Raw genomic sequence first — 25,803 nt, forward strand, 5'->3', positions numbered from 1 at the left:
AGAAGAAGGAGTCACGCGGGGAGTGATCATCCTCCTCGAAGGCTCAGAGTGGGGTGCCTAAATGTGTGTGGATGTAACCAAGATGTGAAAAAAGGAGAGATAGGTAGTATGTTTGAGGAAAGGAACCTGGATGTTTTGGCTCTGAGTGAAACGAAGCTCAAGGGTAAAGGGGAAGAGTGGCTTGGAAATGTCTGGGGAGTGAAGTCAGGGGTTAGTGAGAGGACAAGAGCAAGGGAAGGAGTAGCAATACTCCTGAAACAGGAGTTGTGGGAGTATGTGATAGAATGTAAGAAAGTAAATTCTCGATTAATATGGGTAAAATTGAAAGTTGATGGAGAGAGGTGGGTGATTATTGGTGCATATGCACCTGGGCATGAGAAGAAAGATCATGAGAGGCAAGTGTTTTGGGAGCAGCTAAATGAGTGTGTTAGCGGTTTTGATGCACGAGACCGGGTTATAGTGATGGGTGATTTGAATGCAAAGGTGAGTAATGTGGCAGTTGAGGGAATAATTGGTATGCATGGGGTGTTCAGTGTTGTAAATGGAAATGGTGAAGAGCTTGTAGATTTATGTGCTGAAAAAGGACTGATGATTGGGAATACCTGGTTTAAAAAGCGAGATATACATAAGTATACTTATGTAAGTAGGAGAGATGGCCAGAGAGCGTTATTGGATTACGTGTTAATTGACAGGCGTGCGAAAGAGAGACTTTTGGATGTTAATGTGCTGAGAGGTGCAACTGGAGGGATGTCTGATCATTATCTTGTGGAGGCTAAGGTGAAGATTAGTATGGGTTTTCAGAAAAGAGGAGTGAATGTTGAAGAAGGTGGTGAGAGTAAGTGAGCTTGGGAAGGAGACCTGTGTGGGGAAGTACCAGGAGAGACTGTGTACAGAATGGAAAAAGGTGAGAACAATGGAAGTAAGGGGAGTCGGGGAGGAATGGGATGTATTTAGGGAATCAGTGATGGATTGCGCAAAAGATGCTTGTGGCATGAGAAGAGTGGGAGGTGGGCTGTTTAGAAAGGGTAGTGTGTGGTGGGATGAAGAAGTAAGAGTATTAGTGAAAGAGAAGAGAGAGGCATTTGGACGATTTTTGCAGGGAAAAAATGCAATTGAGTGGGAGAAGTATAAAAGAAAGAGACAGGAGGTCAAGAGAAAGGTGCAAGAGGTGAAAAAAAGGGCAAATGAGAGTTGGGGTGAGAGACTATCAGTAAATTTTAGGGAGAATAAAAAGATGTTCTGGAAGGAGGTAAATAGGGTGCGTAAGACAAGGGAGCAAATGGGAACTTCAGTGAAGGGCGTAAATGGGGAGGTGATAACAAGTAGCGGTGATGTGAGAAGGAGATGGAATGAGTATTTTGAAGGTTTGTTGAATGTGTCTGATGACAGAGTGGCAGATATAGGGTGTTTTGGTCGAGGTGGTGTGCAAAGTGAGAGGGTTAGGGAAAATGATTTGGTAAACAGAGAAGAGGTAGTAAAAGCTTTGCGGAAGATGAAAGCCGGCAAGGCAGCAGGTTTGGATGGTATTGCAGTGGAATTTATTAAGAAAGGGGGTGACTGTATTGTTGACTGGTTGGTAAGGTTATTTAATGTATGTATGACTCATGGTGAGGTGCCTGAGGATTGGCGGAATGCGTGCATAGTGCCATTGTACAAAGGCAAAGGGGATAAGAGTGAGTGCTCAAATTACAGAGGTATAAGTTTGTTGAGTATTCCTGGTAAATTATATGGGAGGGTATTGATTGAGAGGGTGAAGGCATGTACAGAGCATCAGATTGGGGAAGAGCAGTGCGGTTTCAGAAGTGGTAGAGGATGTGTGGATCAGGTGTTTGCTTTGAAGAATGTATGTGAGAAATACTTAGAAAAGCAAAGGGATTTGTATGTAGCATTTATGGATCTGGAGAAGGCATATGATAGAGTTGATAGAGATGCTCTGTGGAAGGTATTAAGAATATATGGTGTGGGAGGCAAGTTGTTAGAAGCAGTGAAAAGTTTTTATCGAGGATGTAAGGCATGTGTACGTGTAGGAAGAGAGGAAAGTGATTGGTTCTCAGTGAATGTAGGTTTGCGGCAGGGGTGTGTGATGTCTCCATGGTTGTTTAATTTGTTTATGGATGGGGTTGTAAAGGAGGTAAATGCAAGAGTCCTGGAAAGAGGGGCAAGTATGAAGTCTGTTGGGGATGAGAGAGCTTGGGAAGTGAGTCAATTGTTGTTCGCTGATGATACAGCGCTGGTGGCTGATTCATGTGAGAAACTGCAGAAGCTGGTGACTGAGTTTGGTAAAGTGTGTGGAAGAAGAAAGTTGAGAGTAAATGTGAATAAGAGCAAGGTTATTAGGTACAGTAGGGGTGAGGGTCAAGTCAATTGGGAGGTGAGTTTGAATGGAGAAAAACTGGAGGAAGTGAAGTGTTTTAGATATCTGGGAGTGGATCTGTCAGCGGATGGAACCATGGAAGCGGAAGTGGATCATAGGGTGGGGGAGGGGGCGAAAATTTTGGGAGCCTTGAAAAATGTGTGGAAGTCGAGAACATTATCTCGGAAAGCAAAAATGGGTATGTTTGAGGGAATAGTGGTTCCAACAATGCTGTATGGTTGCGAGGCGTGGGCTATGGATAGAGATGTGCGCAGGAGGATGGATGTGCTGGAAATGAGATGTTTGAGGACAATGTGTGGTGTGAGGTGGTTTGAGCGAGTAAGTAACGTAAGGGTAAGAGAGATGTGTGGAAATAAAAAGAGCGTGGTTGAGAGAGCAGAAGAGGGTGTTTTGAAATGGTTTGGGCACATGGAGAGAATGAGTGAGGAGAGATTGACCAAGAGGATATATGTGTCGGAGGTGGAGGGAACGAGGAGAAGAGGGAGACCAAATTGGAGGTGGAAAGATGGAGTGAAAAAGATTTTGTGTGATCGGGGCCTGAACATGCAGGAGGGTGAAAGGAGGGCAAGAAATAGAGTGAATTGGAGTCATGTGGTATACAGGGGTTGACGTGCTGTCAGTGGATTGAAGCAAGGCATGTGAAGCGTCTGGGGTAAACCATGGAAAGCTGTGTAGGTATGTATATTTGCGTGTGTGGACGTGTGTATGTACATGTGTATGGGGGGGGGGGGGGTTGGGCCATTTCTTTCGTCTGTTTTCCTTGCGCTACCTCGCAAACGCGGGAGACAGCGACAAAGTATAAAAAAAAAAAAAAAAAAATATATATATATATATATATATATATATATATATATATATATATATATATATATCCCTGGGGATAGGGGAGAAAGAATACTTCCCACGTATTCCCTGCGTGTCGTAGAAGGCGACTAAAAGGGAAGGGAGCGGGGGGCTGGAAATCCTCCCCTCTCGTTTTTTTTTTTTTTTTTTTTCCAAAAGAAGGAACAGAGGAGAGTTCCAGGTGAGGATATTCCCTCAAAGGCCCAGTCCTCTGTTCTTGGCGCTACCTCGCTATCGCGGGAAATGGCGAATAGTATAAAGAAAAGAAAAAAAAAAAAATATATATATATATATATATATATATATATATATATATATATATATATATATTTTTTTTTTTTTTTTTTTTTTTTTTGTACTTTGTCGCTGTCTCCCGCGTTTGCGAGGTAGCGCAAGGAAACAGACGAAAGAAATGGCCCAACCCCCCCCATACACATGTATATACATACGTCCACACACGGAAATATACATACCTACACAGCTTTCCATGGTTTACCCCAGACGCTTCACATGCCCTGATTCAATCCACTGACAGCACGTCAACCCCGGTATACCACATCGCTCCAATTCACTCTATTCCTTGCCCTCCTTTCACCCTCCTGCATGTTCAGGCCCCGATCACACAAAATCTTTTTCACTCCATCTTTCCACCTCCAATTTGGTCTCCCTCTTCTCCTCGTTCCCTCCACCTCCGACACATATATCCTCTTGGTCAATCTTTCCTCACTCATTCTCTCCATGTGCCCAAACCACTTCAAAACACCCTCTTCTGCTCTCTCAACCACGCTCTTTTTATTTCCACACATCTCTCTTACCCTTACGTTACTCACTCGATCAAACCACCTCACACCACACATTGTCCTCAAACATCTCATTTCCAGCACATCCATCCTCCTGCGCACAACTCTATCCATAGCCCACGCCTCGCAACCATACAACATTGTTGGAACCACTATTCCTTCAAACATACCCATTTTTGCTTTCCGAGATAATGTTCTCGACTTCCACACATTCTTCAAGGCCCCCAGAATTTTCGCCCCCTCCCCCACCCTATGATCCACTTCCACTTCCATGGTTCCATCCGCTGCCAGATCCACTCCCAGATATCTAAAACACTTCACTTCCTCCAGTTTTTCTCCATTCAAACTCACCTCCCAATTGACTTGACCCTCAACCCTACTGTACCTAATAACCTTGCTCTTATTCACATTTACTCTTAACTTTCTTCTTCCACACACTTTACCAAACTCATATATATATATATTACATATATATATATATATATATATATGTATATATATATATATATATATATATATATATATATATATATATATATATATATATATATATATATATATATATATATATATATATATATTTTTTTTTTTTTTTTTTTTTATACTTTGTCGCTGTCTTCCGCGTTTGCGAGGTAGCGCAAGGAAACAGACGAAAGAAAGAAATGGCCCATATATATATATATATATATATATATATATTCTGCATGATATGCAGGTAAATGCCTCAAAATTACGTTCAGCGACAGGAATTGAAATCCAAAATGTTCAAAACGAGCTTAGCTCTGGATACCGGCGTCCTGCCAGGGCTGGTCCACGTCCTGTCTGGTGCTGCCAGAGAGGCAGTGATCACTGTGGTGACTGGGCGAGGAGGTCAGCTTGGTCTCGGACGCAATGTTGTAAACACTGTTTGTCTTGATGTGGAAAATCTATACATATTTTTCGTGCATCTGAAGACGGAAGGAGGGTGCAAATGGAAATGAATTACGAAATTGAAAATCGAGGCTTTTAACATCAGTGGTAAGGCCGTGTGACATTCTTGCCAGACGTGTGTCCCTCATTTTAAGTCTTCAAACTTCACGCCATGGACTACAGTTTGCTCTGGGTTCAGCGCTCCGCATATCAAAACTAAAAACTTGGGTTAAAAAGTGAGTGTACCAGCCCAGGATCATGCTTAATTTGCTGGCCCCTTCTCAAAGGCTGGTGAACTTATTAAGGAATAGAATACTTGACTTTTTAAATGCAGACGTTAACACTGGCCTCCTGTCATGTGGCCTAAAACACTGTCCTTATGTAAAAGCCCTACACTGAAAGTGAGTTTATAAAAACGTACCGCAGTAATATTACTTTAATCTTGTCACCAAAGAAGGAAAATCTTAAGGAGAAAATTTCTGGCCTGCAGGTCTCACGCCACACAACATAATACAGAATCCTCGCCCAGAAAAGTGACAATGAATCTCAGGTGCATTCACAACTTCAGGCAGTGTAGATATTGAAGAATCGCGTTAGATGAGTTGTGCGATGTAAAGGATAAATCTCAATCATTATTTCTCATCATTGTGTCTGACGACTGTTTTGTTAGGTAGGAACTTGTTGACATCTTATCACTGAAAAGCAGGACCTGTGGACGAGATATAAACGAGACGTTAATGTCGGTAGTCGCCAACAACATTCTGCCACTACAAAATCTCACTCACATTCCAACGGACGGGATACCGTCCGTGGGGATCTGTGAAGGGATTGGTAGGGATATGTACATCTGGAGTACTTTCCCGAATTTTGAACGTGTCTTTTTATTAGTCATCGAGAGCAACTGGTGTTTCATCTCTCATATTAGATCGTATAGTGAAACCGTTTCACTAAAACACCGAATCATAGACAATTCCAAACTAAGATTTAAAAATGCATTAGACAACCAACTCCCCCGTCTATTTGCCACTTCACTACGCAGTTTGATGACTCTCAGGAGGTGAAGGTATTTTCTGCTTTACGAGCCACTGGAAACAGTGGAATTCTTTATACAAGAGAAGAACAGAGCATAACCCGAGCTTACAAATCCTGGATGCGTTCTTGGTGAGGAAATTCTTGCAAATATGATGTTGCGTCTGGGTGAACTAAACCTGGAATTCAATTTAAAGTCTGATTTACTGCAAGGCGTATTTGCTTTCGCACACAAACTGCCATTGCTTCTCACACAAAAGGTTAAGGAAGAGCTGACACACTTTCCTTCAATATAACAGCTTCAAACCAGATCAAAAGAGGATGCAGCTAAGCCCCACAACAACAAGATAAGCAGGCGAGAGTAAGGAGCTTAAGGAGATTCATGATTAAAGATTCTAAGATCTGCAGAGGTAAAGACCTCAGATCGGATTTGTACCTGACCTTTTTACTGCTCAAGCTGAGCATCTGAAGACACGTTAAATCAATGACTAAGGAACGTCCGTAAACCAGACGACAACAACCCTAACATCAGCATGACAACCTTAAAATCAAGCTTGATGTTTGCCTTTTCTTATCTTTGTGAGTGTTTTCTCGACACTTAGACATGTGAGATTCAAGTCTCGATTTATCTATTTATTTTTTTGACAGTGACTTAAAGAGAAGAGCTGAGTGTGAACACAAATGAACACAAACTAAACTTTATGAGAATTGTTGAGATAAATTCGTGCCATTAGTCACACCAAGAAATGGTTGAGGTTTTACTATTAATTGATATACATTATGAATCCATAAACGATACCTTAACATATTGCTGAATGATCATTAAGCAATGTACAAAGTATGTACAATGAAAAGAATATTCATAGGTTCAGGAATTCTGCAGCGGTACTACATAAGTAGAGGAATTCAAAGGAAAGTAAGGGAATACGATCAAAGAGAAACAGCAACAGTTTATATGGGTCGTTTCAAGGCCATTAAGGTTAATCGAGGAGTTCAGAAACAAAGATATTAGTGCATCTAGATTAATAAGTGAAATAAGCAACTCGGTAAAAAATACTAGTAAACTGTGTTTGTGTGGCCAAGCATCATATCAACAAGAGATTCACCAAAAGGAAAAACGGCTCTTCCAAGACTGTATAGATTCTAGCACTTTCAAGAGGCCCAGAAACTACACCTAGTCAAGACCCAGATAATACTTACCCTAACGTATTCAGACACGCCAACGTTCCTTGTCTACATAGCACGCATGATGGTTACAGAGGATACAAGATAAGGCTCTGCGATTCGTCACAAATGAAGAATAACTTTACATCGAAAACATGAACGACTAAAGATTAAACTCGTCGCTTCATACCTAAGGCAAGCAGCCAAGAAAGTAGCAGAGACTTGAAGGCAACGATTATACAGAATACAGATAAATCCAAGGTCGCGACAACAGAATTAACTTGGAACACCCTTGTTTTCCTCGAAGCCTCAAATCACTCATGGACGTTGCAGTCATCCATCGATGCACAAAATGAATGATGTCTAGCTTAGTTTAGTGGGAAAAGAAAAATCATAAGACACACACACAATTGTACATAAATAAGGCACCAAAAGCACGCTTCCAGATAATCACCAACATGCATCAAAAACGTGCACCATGCACCTATCCACACTTCGGTCTTCTCCTCTATTGCAAACTATTCCTTCCTCTTTCCCACCTCTTCTTCCTCCTCTCCACTAACCACACTATTCAAAAACAGAGGAAGCACAACTAACATCAGTCGTGGAGCGAAGTATTAGTAAGGCTATTATTGTTTCCTTCTACTGTTATTGGTATATCTGTCCATGTGCTAACAATCCTGCTGAAAATAAAGGTTTCCACGAATGAAATCGGACAAAACTGTATTAGATAGCTACTAAGATCACGACTGCGGAAGCCTTTCATAATTCTAAATAACTGTATCAAATCACCTCTTAACTTTCGCATCTGTAAGGTAAATACGTTCAGCCCGTCATGCCGCCTCTCATATCAATTGTTTCTCATTCCGGGAATCACCTTTGCTGCTCTCTATTGTGCTCTCTATTTTGAAGTTGGGTAACCAAAACTGCATATAACATTCAGGGTGGAGACTCATTAGTATATGTTAAAGGGCGAGGGTTCGTTTACTTGTAATGAATTTGAATTTCCTGCCTATAGAGCCTGAAGTTTGTTCGCCATCTTTACTGCCTTTACTCACTAATTACTTGGCTTTTGGTCATCAGAGAGAGAGGATATATATCCAGAACGAGTTAAAGAATGAGTATGGAAGGATAAGGGGAGAGGAAACGAGTTGAGGGGTGTAAAACAAAATCATCAGCACAAGAGTGGGCAGGGTTAGAGGACGATCATTTATTAAGAGAAGACGAGACACAGTGACAGACAATGTCCTTGAGGGACATCACTGTTGTTAGGATGAGAGGATGAAGTCGCTCCATCAACGGCAACTGCAATAGAAATGCTGGAGAAGAAGTTTTGAGTCAGGGTGCAGAGAGAAGCAGAAAACCCAAAGGAAGGAAAATCAGAGAGCAGAGGCTGAGGCCACGCCTTGACAAGTGCTTTAGTGTCAAAAAAATATCAAATTCCCTATGAGAGGAGGTCAAGAGGCGAGTCATAAAACAGATCACCAGTGGAAATTGTAATGTGAAATACATATTGGCTATCAGAAACAAGGCAGTAGGATTCAAGATGCTGAATAAAGTGAGATTTATGGTAAGTTTCACAGACTTTGGAGATAGCAGAAATGAGAACAATGAAACGATAACTGGAAAGGTAAGAACGGTTTCCTTTCATAGAGATGGGTTGCACCAAGGAATGTTTACAGGAAGAAAAGAGTCTCGGTTTTAGATAGAGACGAAGTAGTTGAACAAGAATTAGAGTTAGCTCAGATGAACACTCCCCTAGGGCTCGAGCGGGTTTGTTATCTGTGCCATATGCCGTTGTCCACCTGGAGCTGGAAATGTGCTTGAAAAATATAGGTGTTGCTTGTAAAGCTTCATGGCCTAATACGCTCTATTCCTGATGCGAAAGGCATTACAACAGAGACGATCAAATCATAATTTAGTGGAAGAAAATATGTGGTACTCCATCCCAGCCAAGATAACTTCCTCCATAAAGTTAGCACGGTATGAGTCATCCCGGCCAGCACAGCAGTACCCATCTCATGGAAAGTCTGCAAAGAAGCCGTGCGGGGATGAAAGCTGAGCTCCCTCAAAGTGCCAAAGTTGGAGTCTCGAGGGAAGAGAGAGAGAGAGAGAGAGAGAGAGAGAGAGAGAGAGAGAGAGAGAGAGAGAGAGAGAGAGAGAGAGAGAGAGAGAGAGAGAGAGAGAGAGAGAGAGAGAGAGAGAGAGAGAGAGAGAGAGAGAGAGAGAGAGAGAGACTAATTAGAAGCAATAAGAATATGGCTGTAGTCTGAATACCCTGAAGGGAATGAAGTTGGGTATATATGGTGGAAGGGCTCAGAGGTAAAGATTATGAGTGTGTTGGGAGAGTGGTCATGACGGTCGGGAACTTATGTTGAATGTTTTATTATCTTTTCCAGACTGATAAGGAGGGAAAGGAAGGGCCTTGGCACCAGTGGATTCGCCCGGGGTAGAGTTTAACCAATCCTTTTCCTGTGTATCGAAATCCTTAAATAGAGGATTTCAGCACGTGGATGTTAAGAGAGCAATGCCTCGTAGCAGGATATCAAACACTCGAGTTGTACATCGGTAGAGGAACCTGAGAATACAGTCAAACATAAAGCAAAGTTATGGAAGGAAGAAAATATTGACCCAGATGGATTCAAAGTTGAGAGACTAAGGATCCACGAGGAGAGCAATGAGAGTTTGGATATACAATAGGCACAAACACCATCCCTGCAATGGATTCGGCTCTAGAAATTTAGGTGAGTTGCGTGTATCATCACTGCGGAGTTGGCGCCTCTGTCATCTCCAGGGTCACCCCGACCAACATCGTGCTCAAGTCACGTCACTCGCACAAATGTTTGTTTTTCCTTTATATTACATCATCTGTGTGTCTCCACCATTAGCTAGACCATACAATCATCAGCCAGCCACTAAATCACGTAACTCCTTTGTGGCTGCTGGAAGCTCAAGAATACGCTGTTGTGACGTCTGTTTCTTCCCCTGCTAAGCTCTGGAACTTTTAATCTTATCTCCTAGCAACTATTACTCACTCCTTTTTGATTTAGAAGTAAGTCTCTACCTTCTCAGAAACACCCAGATCATAAATTTTCGTTTTTGCTTTTTTTATGTTGTGCATTCAAAGCCTGGAATCAATTAAAACTTCTGGTTGATCCATTTCCTTTATTCTAGACATATCAAGCTCTCCTTTTTTACTTATTGGAATTCGTGTTCTTCAGAGATCTATTATGTTGCCTTCATTCTTCGTCAACGAATTTGTTTCTTCAACAAGTGACTCTGATGAACTACCTGCGTATTACTTCATTTCTTGTGCACAAAATCGTTCCATGTTTTCTTTTTCAGCCTATGTCTCGATCCTTTAACCATGTCTATGTACTCAGAGTATATCAGTGAGGCAGACACGACCTAATTAAGTCTAAGCCTTACAAAATCCAAAGTCTGCTTGTTTCTGGGTTTTTTTTTATGATTTCTGATGATTTTCCAATCTTCTTTGATGGCTCTGTGATTCCACTGCTTAACACAACTATCGCACACAGTGCCATGATTAAAGCTCATGAGTCTTTGATACTCTTCATCACACTGTATCAGTAACTCTGATATGAATGATTGATGCGTTCATGTATGGAGCACTGCTCTTTTATCTAGGGCTGGTCTATTTGTACTTACTCGTGAACAGAGTCATTCTAAAACAATCGAACACATCAGATCTTTCAATATGATCTTAAAACTTGTCCCATTACACTGTAATGATAATCTCTCAGTCTTTTTGGAGTCTCCTTCTAGGAGCAGAGTACCTGCGTACCTCCGGCATTAGCCACCTCAGCTAGCCACTATGTCACGTAATCCCTCTGTAGCCGCTGGAAGATGAAGAATGATCTGTTGTGACGTCTGTACCTTATTCCCCAGCAACTGTCACTTGGTCATTTTTTAAAATCAATCTTTCCGGTTCTTCAAAAACTCGTTTCCGTTCTTGTTGCTTCTTCCCCTCGTTCATGTTGATCATTCTAAGCCTGGCATCGATTAAAACTTCTGTCAGAGACGGATGTTCTCGACATAAAAAAAAAGAGATAAAAACTTCTCCCTCGTTCAGGAGGGGTTGACCTTTCCTCGCGACACCCTGGCTCTTATCGCTCCCTCTTTCTCTTCTCCCCTCCAGGCTTTCAGTTCCCAACAAGCGCTTTGCAATCCGTCTACACCGCTCTTCTCCAGACCCTCGTCCTTCCTCTCCAACCCACCTTTCTCTCCAAACACATGTTCTTCTTCTGAAGGTAAATAAGGGGAGATTATCCGCCTTTTTCTACATGTCTAATTCCTCAATATGTCCAGCTCACCATCACTTTCTCCCTTTATGTACGTGAACGCCTTCTCATTCCTTACGTCAACCTTTCTTAAGCTTTTCAGGCCCTGTTTACGTCCTGTCTGGGTTTCATCATCTGATGTTTTCCTTGCTGAGTCTGACAGTCTGAAACTTTACCTCTCCATGATGGCAGTTCAGCACTATCTTTAATTCGTCAGAGAAAGAAAATGTTTGTCATACAGATTCCTCTGAAGTGAGACCGTCGTTACATCTGTTTCATATTGGAATTTCCCTGAATGTGTCTCACGCGTTAGAATGTCCTTACAACCAATTTTCTGGGCTGGTCAATCTAATCAAGTTGGATTACATGGTTCAGTACTTGCCTCAGATAGGCTCTCGTCGGTGGTTCCTGGACAAACAGATGTATTTTCCCAATCCTGCGACTCCTGGAACACAGATGTTCCTCTATCTTGTTTATCCAGAAGGCGCACCATCTTCCTTCGCTCAGATTTAAGTTTTCTTTATACATAACGTAATGACGGTATTTCAAATGACAGTAAAATAGGAAATGGTAATAATTACATAGGCATATAAACTATGCAGAGAAAATTACAGGTACAGGAATAACACAAGCATAAATGATTTATTTCAAATATGAGAGAAAATCTGAGCGTTGTTTTAATTTCTTTATTGCTGGAACAGCAAGGCAAATGATGAAATTCCTCTTTGAAAAATGTATTGCATAGCTGTATGTCACGTGGCGGACTCGTAATGAAAAGATTATTGCTTATTCTGTATGGAAATCTATGCTAACCAAACCTCTTAAACAATTTCTAGAAGGATGCAGGGTGAGGATAATACCAGCATTAGTATCACCAGCAAACGGATGATCCAAAGACAGTATGATATTTTACAGTTTAGACAAACTTGATGATCTTATATATCAATGAAAATGAAGAAGACATTCTTGCGGAGCCATGTGGCGATATTTTTCTTTTCTAACAGGACGTCTGCCCTATAAAAAGTTGGTCCTGTCATCTGCCGGCAGACAAACCGAAGAAGTGGTCAGACGCACGATGACTAACCACCATAAGCTGTTGCCAATACTTCGTCTGTTTCCTGGGAAGGATAGATATTGCTGGCTGCTAGATTTTTCTATTTTTCTATTTTTAGGAAAATGTTACCCTTAGTCATTTTCATTTTATTCATACTTGTTCAAAGTTTTCCCTGCATACAAGTCAACGACGTGGTGGAAGAAATGCCTCATTTGTTCACATCCACTGTCGTGTGCTATTCCCTGAATCCACAGCCCTAGGTCCACAACTGAGTCCTACAGACCCCTCCATGGTTTATCCTGGCCACTTCAAATGTCTCAGTTCATCCCACTGATATAGCATATTGCTCCCTTTATATCACATCGTAACAATTCGCTTTGTTCTTTGTATACCTTACACTCTCCTGAATGTTTAGGCACAGAACACTGAAAACTTATGTCACTCCATTCTTTAATCTCCGGTTCGGTCTCTCTTCTTTCCTTGTTCGCTGCATTTCTGACACGTATACCATCTCAGTCATCTCCTCACTCATCCCTTCCAAACGCCAAAACCATTTCAGCACACCCTTTTCAGCTTTCTCATATATACTCCATTACTGTTAAATCTCTCTCACCCTGTTTTTCCTTATTCGACCAACCCTCCTCTTATCAAATAATCTTCATTATCTAATGTCCAGCACATTCACCCTCTTCCACACTTTGTCATCCAGGGCTTGCGTCCCACACCTATACAAAATAATCGGGATTACCTTCAAATACATCCATATTCACTCAACATACAATGACCATCTTTTCATACATTCTTCAAGTGCCCCAAACCTTTGCCCCCTCAACTCCATCTTGTGGCGTACTTCAGCTCCCACTGTTCCATTCTCTGTCACATCTATTTACACGTGTCTAAAACATTCACCTCCTTTAAGTTGTTTCATTCAAAATACATTCTTCAATGCGCCTTAGCCTCTGCAGTTTCTCACACGAATCAGCCACCGGTGCTGTATCATCAGCAAACAATAATTGATTCACTTCCCAAGCTCTCTCATCCACAACAGACTGCATACTTGCCCCTCTTTCCAAAACTTTCCATAAACAAATTAAACAACCATGGGGACATCACACACCCCTGCCGCAAACCAACATTCACTGAGAACTAATCACTTTCCTACACGTGCACATGCCTTACATCTTCGATAAAAACTTTTCACTGCTTCTAACAACTTGCCTCCCACACCATGTATTCTTAATACCTACCAGAGAGCATCTCTATCAACTCTATCACATGCCTTCTCTAGATTAATGAATGCTATATACAAAGCCATTTGCTTTTCTAAGTATTTCTCACATACATTCCTCAAAGCAAACACCTGATCCACACATCCTGTACCACTTCTGAAACCACACTGTTCTTCCCCAATTTGATGCTCTGTACATGCCTTCAGCCTCTCAATAAATACCCTCCCATATAATTTCCTATGAATACTCAACAAACTTTTACCTCTGCAATTTGAGCATTCACTTTTATCCCCTTTGCCTTTGTACAATGGCACTATGCAAGAATTCCGCCAATCCTCAGGCAACTCACCATGAGTCATACATACATTAAATTCACTCATCAACCAGTCTACAATACAGTCACCCCATTTTTTAATAAATTCCACTGCAATACCATCCGAACCCATTGCCTTCCCGGCTTTCATCTTCCGCAAAGCTTTCACTACCTCTACTCTGTTTACCAAATCATTCTCCCTAACCCTCTCACTTTGCACACCACCTCGACCAAAGCACCCTATGTTTACCAAATCATTCTCTCTCACCCTCTCACTTTGCAAAGCACCTCGACCAAAACACCCTATATCTGCCACTCTATCATCAAACACATTCAACAAACCTTCAAAATACTCACTCCATCTTTTCACATCACCACTACTTGTTATCCCCTCCCCATTAGCCCCCTTCACTGAAAGGATCAAATTTTGCGCGTGATGAAGATATTTCTATGGATCCACGGGGAAAATGAAAGCACGAGAAGTTTCCAAGTGCACTTTCGTGTAATAATCACATCGTCAGGGGAGACAAAAGAGACAAATATAAGTTAGTTGATATACATCGAAGAGGCGAGCTAGGAAGCCATTTCGTAAACATGTGATTGTCCAGAATATACAACGAGCGTTTATAAACTTATCAAATTACAAGATTTATCAACAATAAAGTTTTCTAATTTGTATAGACCATCACTAATATTAAGATCATAATTCTTTGCGTATTCAATAATGGAAGATTCAATGATATTTCTCTTGGTAATAGAGTTAAAGTTAATAGCTGAGATGGCATTACTCCAGTCAATACAATGATAATAGTTTTTAACGTAATTAAACAAGGCATTTGATTCTTGTCCCGTTCTTATACTATATTTATGTTGCTTAAGTCTAACAGAAAGATCCTTACCAGTCTGACCAAGATAGAATTTATCACAATTTCCACATGGCACTTTATAGATGAACCCAAGAGAATTTTCTTATAGTATTATTGTTGCTAGAGGCAACATTTACATTAAAGGATTTAAGTAACATGAGAGGTAAACTGAAATTATTATTAAAAGGGAGAACTAAAAGATTCTTGGTGTCAATGGGAGGTTTGGGCTGAACTCTATGAAATGATTTCTTTGCTAACTTAAGGGATCTATCGATGAAAGATCTAGGGTACTTTAAACTTAGATCCAATAGAATATATTTTCTCAAACTCACCATCAATAAACTGTGGTCTGCAAATACGTAATGCCCTATGGAACGTAGATTGAAATGATGATAATTTAACTTTGTCATGTTGAGTCGAGTAATAACTGATATATGAGCATACATTGATGTGTTTTCTGTATATGCTAAGCTTAAACTTGTTTCCTTTTAATAATAATTTAACTTTACTTCTCATGTTGCTTAAATCCTTTAATGTAAATGTTACCTTTAGCAACAATAATACTATAAGGAATATGTTAATCAGAAATTCACCTGAAAATTCTCTTGGATGAATCTATAAAGTGCCATGTTGAAATTGTGATATATTTTATGTTGGTCAGACTGGTAAGGATCATTCTGTTAGACTTAAGCAACATGGATATTGTATAGGAACGGGACAAGAATCAAATGCTTTGTTCAATCACGTTAAAAATCTATGATCATTATATTGACTTGAGTAATGCAACCTCAGTTATAAACTCTTAACTCTATTACCAAGAGAAATATCATTGAATCTTCTATTATTGAATACACAAAGAATTATAATCTTGATATCAGTGATGATCTATACAAATTAGATAACTTTATTGTTGATGAGATTTGTAAAATGATAAGTTTGTGAACGCTCGTTGTATGTTTTGGACAATCACATGTTTACCAAATGGCGTCCTAGCTTCGTGTCTTCGATGTATATCAACTAACTTATATTTCTCTCTTATGTCTTCCCTGGTGATGTGATTATTACACGAAAGTGCACTTGGGAACTTATCGTGTTTTATTTTCCCCATGGATTCATAGGAATATATTTATACATACATATATATATATATATATATATATATATATATATATATATATATATATATATATATATATATATATATATATATATATATATATATATATATATATATATATATATATATATATATATATATATATATATATATATATATATATATATATACATATATACATATATATATATATATATATATATATATATATATATATATATATATATATATATATATATATATATATATATATATATATATATATATATATATATATTTTTCATACTATTCGCCATTTCCCGCAATAGCGAGGTAGCGTTAAGAACAGAGGACTGGACCTTTGAGAGAATATCCTCACCTGGTCCCCTTCTCTGTTCCTTCTTTTGGAGAATTAAAAAAAAACGAGAGGGGAGGATTTCCAGCCCCCCGCTCCCTTCCCTTTTAGTCGCCTTCTATGACACGCAGGGAATACGTGGGAAGTATTCTTTCTCCCCTATCCCCAGGGATATATATATATATTATATATATATATATATATATATATATATATATATATATATATATATATATATATATATATATATATATATATATATATATATATATATATATATATATATATATATATATATATATATGTTGTAAATATGGAGCAGAAGAGAAAAACGTGAAAAAGTAGGAAACATGAGTAGTCTTGAGGTTTATGAAATAGTTATGGTGAATGAAAAACGAAATATGATAAACGTAAATAAAATAGAAAAATATGATACTAAAGGCAACTGAGTGAGAAGGGAGGAAGTATAAGGCGTGAGACGTAAGCGACGAAGGGAAGGATGCTATAAATGATTCATACCAATTTGCACAATAAGTTGTGTCTGTTACGTGACTAGTTTCTGCTTCACCTAATGCTACAAAGAACAGCTGACTGAAGATATCTTTATAGACAGAATTGGTCTGCACGATGGACTCAGAGGATACATTACAAATCATATCTTTATTTTTGGTTTAATTTTGTCTTTGACAGTTTGTCCACTAAAATTCTCAGCAGGAATGGTGCTGGCAAGAGCGGTGAGCCCTACGAATGATGCCCCATAATGTACTGGTGAACGTCTGAGTCTATGAACCAATGAGATTCAGTAGCTAAGGTCAGTAGGAGCCTGTATTGAGCATGATACTCGCTGAAGTGAGGCATTACGGGTGTATGGGACATAAGGACTAAGGGAAGAGAGAGATAATGATAAAAGAGACATTCATTGGAACTGATCAGGTAAGAGGTTGGAGGATAAGATGGACGGGACACACCAAATGAGGTAGTGACCCATATCGACACTGATGGTGAGGGACATAATGCAGCCGTAATGTATATAGGAAGGGGAGAGGGAAGACGTAAGAACCCTGAGATATGAAGAGAAGGGAGGTATGGCACATGAGACCAAAGGAAATTGTTAAAGAAGATTGGGCTGTGAAGGGTGAAAGAGGGAATGAGGAGGTACAGGGTTGCAATGTAGAGGAGGACATAAGAGGTCTACCATATACAAGAAGAGAGAAATAGGTAGAAATTAGTGGAAATTGAATGTTAAAGAGAGAAGGAAGAACACGAGTATGGAGTAAAAAGAAGGGTGGTAAGACTATAGAACTGAGTGTGAGGGGGATAAAGCGGAGAAAGATTGAGTTTATTGGACGTCAGATGATGACTAAGCCGCAGTCTAGGACTTGAGATATACGGGAGGCAGACACATAGGGCGGGAGATACGAAGAATATAAATGCTGGGGCGTGAAGAGTACAGCAGATGGAGGGAGAGAAATCGTTGTATATGATCATAAATACAAGAGGGAGGAACATTAGAGATGAGGAATGAAGCATTAGATGTCAAGGATGCATGACGGAGGAAAAGGTACGAGGTGTGGGTTACAGAATACCTGGGATGGATGGATAGAGGAAGCACAGGACATCACAGGGAAAAGATGTAAGGAAGAAGGACGTATGGGCAGCCAGCAGCAGCCACCCCAGGCGTTCATCCTCCCCCGGAGCTGGACGGTAGATGGTTACCTGTCTTCGAGTGGGATACAGGTGTTACCGCACTCCACTTGATTCAGGGTGACTTTATCATTGGAATTATGGTCACGTCAAAGAAATTCACATATCCCTGCTACTGGAAGTAGTGTGGCCTTGAGCTTCATTTTATAAAGATATCTTGAGCAACACGGAATATATGTAGCGCATTAGAAATAGATGTGATTGTGATAGTCAATGACCAATGCCGTCTCAATTACCTTTTATAAAATGCGGACGGCACAAAAATGATTACAGAACTATGTGGCAAGACATATGACATGAGAAGGGGGATGACGAGTTATGAAGAGTAAGGTGGGAGGGAGGGTGGGAGAAGGACTTATCACGTACGAGACACAAGTGAAGGGAAGAAAGAGAATATAAGATACAGGGAATTTACTGATGGGAGGAGGTGTCGTGGATGAGCCATTACTGTAGAATGGATGAGGAATTCCTGAGGCAAGAACAATAAATGAGGAAGGGAAAGGCCTGTGTGAGTGTGAGCCATACAACAGTAAAGGATTTAGGAAGCACAGTGTAAGGTATAACAGACAGAAATGATGAGTGGGAGAGATAAGACGTGAAGTCCGGGGAAGCTTGGGGGAGATAAAACATGAGACGTGACCTGTGAGGGAGATAGAGAGAGGAAGGGATGATATGTGAGGCCACTTGCTGCAGTTATCCTCACGGCTCTGTGAGTCTGGTGTTAGTTCCTTCGTTCAGCTGAAGTAACCTAAAGCACACTAGGTGTATAGAAAAGTGCCTTTCAAAACATTCTTATCAGCAGTAGACTAATAATAGAAGGATTGAAGAAGAAAATCAATCCATTTTTGCCATTCCCCATAAATCTCAACTCTCTCTCTCTCTCTCTCTCTCTCTCTCTCTCTCTCTCTCTCTCTCTCTCTCTCTCTCTCTCTCTCTCTCTCTCTCTCTCTCTCTCTCTCTCTCTCTCTCTTTCGGCCGAGCCATATAGGTGCAGCCAACACGTCGACACCCGAGCCACCAGGAAGCGGCGTAACTGGACCTGTGATGGCCACTATAACATAAGTGGCTCCTTAGGGAGATATTACCTTGCAGGGAGAGAGCAATTATGAGCTCGAGCAGATAACGAGGAAAGGGAAGGCCTGAGCAATAACGTAAACGAACGAGGGAAGCAGATATTTTGCTGTGTGGAAAAAAAGAATTTAACATTTTGGGGTAGGAACCTGATGAAAATGGAGGAATTTTGATGAATGTATAATGTATAAGGAGGTGGAAGAGTACAAAGAAGGGAAAGTAAAGGAGACAAGATGACATGCGTTTTTATATCATAATTTGTCGCTGTTTCTCGCGTTAGCTAGGTAGCGCAAGGAAACAGAGGAAAGAATGGCCCAACCCACCTATATACACATATATATACATAAACGTCCAAACACGCACATATACATACTTATACATCTCAACGTATACATATATATACAAAAACACATACATATATACATATGTACATGATTCATACTGTCTGCCCTAGTTCATTCCCATAGCCACCTCGCCACACATGAAATGGCAACCCCCTCCCCCCTGTATTTGCGCAAGGTAGCACTAGGAAAAGACAACAAAAACCACATTCGTTTACACTCAGTTTCTAGTGATCATGTATAATGCACTGAACCACAGCTCCCTTTCCTCATCCAGGCCCCACAAAACCTTGCATGATTTACTCCAGACGCTTCACATGCCCTAGTTCAGTCCATTGACAGCACGTCGACCCCGGTATACCACATCGTTCCAATGAACTCAATTCCTTGCACGCCTTTCACCCTCCTGCATGTTCGAGACCCGATCGCTCAGAATCTTTTTCACTCCATCCTTCCACCTCCAATTTCTTTTCCCACTTTTCCTCGTTCCCTCCATCTCTACCACATAAATCCTCTTTGTCAATATTTCCTCACTCATTCTCTCCATGTGACCAAACCATTTCAATACACCCTCTTCTGCTCTCTCAACAACACTCATTTTATCACTATACATCTCTCTTATCCTTCCATTACTTATTCAGTTAAACCACCTCACACCACATACTGTCCTCGACCATCTCATTTCCAGCACATCCATACTCCTCCTCACAACGCTATCTATAGCCCATGCCTCAAAACCATATAACATTGTTGGAACCACTATTCCTTCAAAAATACCCATTTTTGCTTTCTGAGATAATGTTCTCGCCTTCCACACATTTTTCAACGCTCCCAGAACTTTCGCCTCCTCTCCCAACCTATGACTCACTTCACCTTCCATGGTTCCATCTGCTGCCAAATCCACTCCCAGATATCTAAAACACTTTACGTCCTCCAGTTTTTCTCCATTCAAACTTACCTCCCAATTGACTTGTCCCTCAAAACTACTGTACCTAATAACCTTGCTCTTATTCACATTTACTTTCAGCTCTCTTCTCTCAAACACTTTACCAAACTCAGTCAACAGCTTCTGCAGTTTCTCACCCGAATGAACTACCAGCGCTGTATCATCAGCGAACAGCAACTGACTCACTTCCTAAGCTCACTCATCCACAACAGACTGCATTCACCTCACTAATAACCCCATCCATAAACAAATTAAAAAGCGATGCCGACATCACGCCCCATTCCGCAAACCGACAATCACCGAGAACCAAACACTTTCCTCTCTTCCTACTCGTACAAGCCTTAAATCCTCGATAAAAACTTTTCACTGCATCTAACAACTTGCCTTCCTCAACATATATTCTTAATACCTCCCAAAGAGCATCTCTATCAACTCTATCGTATGCCTTCTCCAGATCGATAAATACTACACACACACAAACAAACGCACACACACACACACACACACACACACACACACACACATATATATATATATATATATTTTTTTTTTTTTTTTTTTTTCTTTTATACTTTGTCGCTGTCTCCCGCGTTTGCGAGGTAGCGCGAGGAAACAGACGAAAGAAATGGCCCAACCCCCATACACACGTACATACACACGTCCACACAAGCAAATATACATACCTACACAGCTTTCCATGGTTTACCCCAGACGCTTCACATGCCTTGATTCAATCCACTGACAGCACGTCAACCCCTGTATACCACATCGCTCCAATTCACTCTATTCCTTGCCCTCCTTTCACCCTCCTGCATGTTCAGGCCCCGATCACACAAAATCTTTTTCACTCCATCTTTCCACCTCCAATTTGGTCTCCCTCTTCTCCTCGTTCCCTCCACCTCCGACACATATATCCTCTTGGTCAATCTTTCCTCACTCATTCTCTCCATGTGCCCAAACCATTTCAAAACACCCTCTTCTGCTCTCTCAACCACGCTCTTTTTATTTCCACACATCTCTCTTACCCTTACGTTACTTACTCGATCAAACCACCTCACACCACACATTGTCCTCAAACATCTCATTTCCAGCACATCCATCCTCCTGCGCACAACTCTATCCATAGCCCACGCCTCGCAACCATACAACATTGTTGGAACCACTATTCCTTCAAACATACCCATTTTTGCTTTCCGAGATAATGTTCTCGACTTCCACACATTTTTCAAGGCTCCCAAAATTTTCGCCCCCTCCCCCACCCTATGATCCACTTCCGCTTCCATGGTTCCATCCGCTGACAGATCCACTCCCAGATATCTAAAACACTTCACTTCCTCCAGTTTTTCTCCATTCAAACTCACCTCCCAATTGACTTGACCCTCAACCCTACTGTACCTAATAACCTTGCTCTTATTCACATTTACTCTTAACTTTCTTCTTCCACACACTTTACCAAACTCAGTCACCAGCTTCTGCAGTTTCTCACATGAATCAGCCACCAGCGCTGTATCATCAGCGAACAACAACTGACTCACTTCCCAAGCTCTCTCATCCCCAACAGACTTCATACTTGCCCCTCTTTCCAGGACTCTTGCATTTACCTCCCTAACAACCCCATCCATAAACAAATTAAACAACCATGGAGACATCACACACCCCTGCCGCAAACCTACATTCACTGAGAACCAATCACTTTCCTCTCTTCCTACACGTACACATGCCTTACATCCTCGATAAAAACTTTTCACTGCTTCTAACAACTTGCCTCCCACACCATATATTCTTAATACCTTCCACAGAGCATCTCTATCAACTCTATCATATGCCTTCTCCAGATCCATAAATGCTACATACAGATCCATTTGCTTTTCTAAGTATTTCTCACATACATTCTTCAAAGCAAACACCTGATCCACACATCCTCTACCACTTCTGAAACCGCACTGCTCTTCCCCAATCTGATGCTCTGTACATGCCTTCACCCTCTCAATCAATACCCTCCCATATAGTTTACCAGGAATACTCAACAAACTTATACCTCTGTAATTTGAGCACTCACTCTTATCCCCTTTGCCTTTGTACAATGGCACTATGCACGCATTCCGCCAATCCTCAGGCACCTCACCATGAGTCATACATACATTAAATAACCTTACCAACCAGTCAACAATACAGTCACCCCCTTTTTTAATAAATTCCACTGCAATACCATCCAAACCTGCTGCCTTGCCGGCTTTCATCTTCCGCAAAGCTTTTACTACCTCTTCTCTGTTTACCAACTCATTTTCCCTAACCCTCTCACTTTGCACACCACCACGACCAAAACACCCTATATCTGCCACTCTGTCCATCAGACACATTCAACAAACCTTCAAAATACTCATTCCATCTCCTTCTCACATCACCACTACTTGTTATCACCTCCCCATTTACGCCCTTCACTGAAGTTCCCATTTGCTCCCTTGTCTTACGCACCCTATTTACCTCCTTCCAGAACATCTTTTTATTCTCCCTAAAATTTACTGATAGCTCTCTCACCCCAACTCTCATTTGCCCTTTTTTTCACCTCTTGCACCTTTCTCTTGACCTCCTGTCTCTTTCTTTTATACTTCTCCCACTCAATTGCTTTTTTTCCCTGCAAAAATCGTCCAAATGCCTCTCTCTTCTCTTTCACTAATACTCTTACTTCTTCATCCCACCACTCACTACCCTTTCTAAACAGCCCACCTCCCACTCTTCTCATGCCACAAGCATCTTTTGCGCAATCCATCACTGATTCCCTAAATACATCCCATTCCTCCCCCACTCCCCTTACTTCCATTGTTCTCACCTTTTTCCATTCTGTACACAGTCTCTCCTGGTACTTCCCCACACAGGTCTCCTTCCCAAGCTCACTTACTCTCACCACCTTCTTCACCCCAACATTCACTCCTCTTTTCTGAAAACCCTTACTAATCTTCACCTTAGCCTCCACAAGATAATGATCAGACATCCCTCCAGTTGCACCTCTCAGCACATTAACATCCAAAAGTCTCTCTTTCGCACGCCTGTCAATTAACACGTAATCCAATAACGCTCTCTGGCCATCTCTCCTGCTTACATAAGTATACTTATGTATATCTCGCTTTTTAAACCAGGTATTCCCAATCATCAGTCCTTTTTCAGCACATAAATCTACAAGCTCTTCACCATTTCCATTTACAACACTGAACACCCCATGCATACCAATTATTCCCTCAACTGCCACATTACTCACCTTTGCATTCAAATCACCCATCACTATAACCCGGTCTCGTGCATCAAAACCGCTAACACACTCATTCAGCTGCTCCCAAAACACTTGCCTCTCATGATCTTTCTTCTCATGCCCAGGTGCATATGCACCAATAATCACCCACCTCTCTCCATCAACTTTCAATTTTACCCATATTAATCGAGAATTTACTTTCTTACATTCTATCACATACTCCCACAATATTGTGACAGTGATTGTGTCAGCGTCGCGTCGCCTCGCCGCAGTGTATCGAGACAGACTTCCCCAGAACTTTTAAAGGGGAAGTAAATGTTTATAGTTGTGTTACTGGAGTGATAGTTTTCATGCATGGTGTTTTTGACAAGAAAATAGTGAAGTTGGAGAAAAATGTAGCTTAGACATTGAAGCTTATTGATACAGTGGTGAAATTGATGAGAACTGCTATTGACGTTTGTGTGAATAAATTGTACATTTCCTTTTCCATAGCCAGAGGTTGAACCATTATGTGACATTCATTTTTTCATTCATTTTAAGCTAAAAGTTTGTTTTCTAAATTGTTTCTTACATTTTTCATATGTATATATATGTATGTGTGTGTGTGTGTGTGTATGTGCGTATGTGTGTGTATGTGTGTGTGTGTGTGTGTATGTATATATATATATGTATATTATCCCTGGGGATAGGGGTGAAAGAATACTTCCCACGTATTCCTCGCGTGTCGTAGAAAGCGACTAGAGGGGACGGGAGCTGGGGGCCGGAAATCCTCCCCTCCTTGTATTAACTTTCTAAAATGGGAAACAGAAGAAGGAGTCACGCGGGGAGTGATCATCCTCCTCGAAGGCTCAGAGTGGGGTGCCTAAATGTGTGTGGATGTAACCAAGATGTGAAAAAAGGAGAGATAGGTAGTATGTTTGAGGAAAGGAACCTGGATGTTTTGGCTCTGAGTGAAACGAAGCTCAAGGGTAAAGGGGAAGAGTGGTTTGGAAATGTCTGGGGAGTGAAGTCAGGGGTTAGTGAGAGGACAAGAGCAAGGGAAGGAGTAGCAATACTCCTGAAACAGGAGTTGTGGGAATATATATATATATATATATACATATATATAAATATATATATATATATATATATATATATGTATATATATATATATATATATATATATATATATATATATATATATATATATATATATATATATATCCCTGGGGATAGGGGATAGGGGAGAAAGAATACTTCCCACGTATTCCCTGCGTGTCGTAGAAGGCGACTAAAAGGGGAGGGAGCGGGGGGCTGGAAATCTTCCCCTCTTAATTTTTTTTAATTTTCCAAAAGAAGGAACAGAGAAGGGGGCCAGGTGAGGATATTCCCTCAGTGGCCCAGTTCTCTGTTCTTAACGCTACCTCGCTAACGCGGGAAATGGCGAATAGTTTGAAAAAAAAAAAAAAAAATATATATATATATATATATATATATATATATATATATATATATATATATATATATATATATATATATATATATATATGTATATATATATATATATATATATATATATATATATATATATATATATATATATAAAGATGTTCTGGAAGGAGGTAAATAAAGTGCGTAAGACAAGGGAACAAATGGGAACTTCAGTGAAGGGCGCAAATGGGGAGGTGATAACAAGTAGTGGTGATGTGAGAAAGAGATGGAGTAAGTATTTTGAAGGTTTGCTGAATGTGTTTGATGATAGACTGGCAGATATAGGGTGTTTTGGTCGAGGTGGTGTGCAAAGTGAGAAGGTTAGGGAAAATGATTTGGTAAACAGAGTAGAGGTAGTAAAAGCTTTGCGGAAGATGAAAGCCGGCAAGGCCGCAGGTTTGGATGGTATTGAAGTGGAATTTATTAAAAAAGGGGGTGACTGTATTATTGACTGGTTGGTAAGGTTATTCAATGTATGTATGACTCATGGTGAGGTGCCTGAGGATTGGTGGAATGCGTGCATAGTGCCATTGTACAAAGGCAAAGGGGATAAGAGTGAGTGCTCAAATTACAGAGGTATAAGTTTGTTGAGTATTCCTGGTAAATCATATGGGAGGGTATTGACTGAGAGGGTGAAGGCATGTCCAGAGTATCAGATTGGGGAAGAGCAGTGTGGTTTCAGAAGTGGTAG

The sequence above is a fragment of the Panulirus ornatus genome, chromosome 19 (assembly GCF_036320965.1).
Source record: "Panulirus ornatus isolate Po-2019 chromosome 19, ASM3632096v1, whole genome shotgun sequence".
Classification (NCBI taxonomy): Eukaryota; Metazoa; Arthropoda; class Malacostraca; order Decapoda; family Palinuridae; genus Panulirus; species Panulirus ornatus.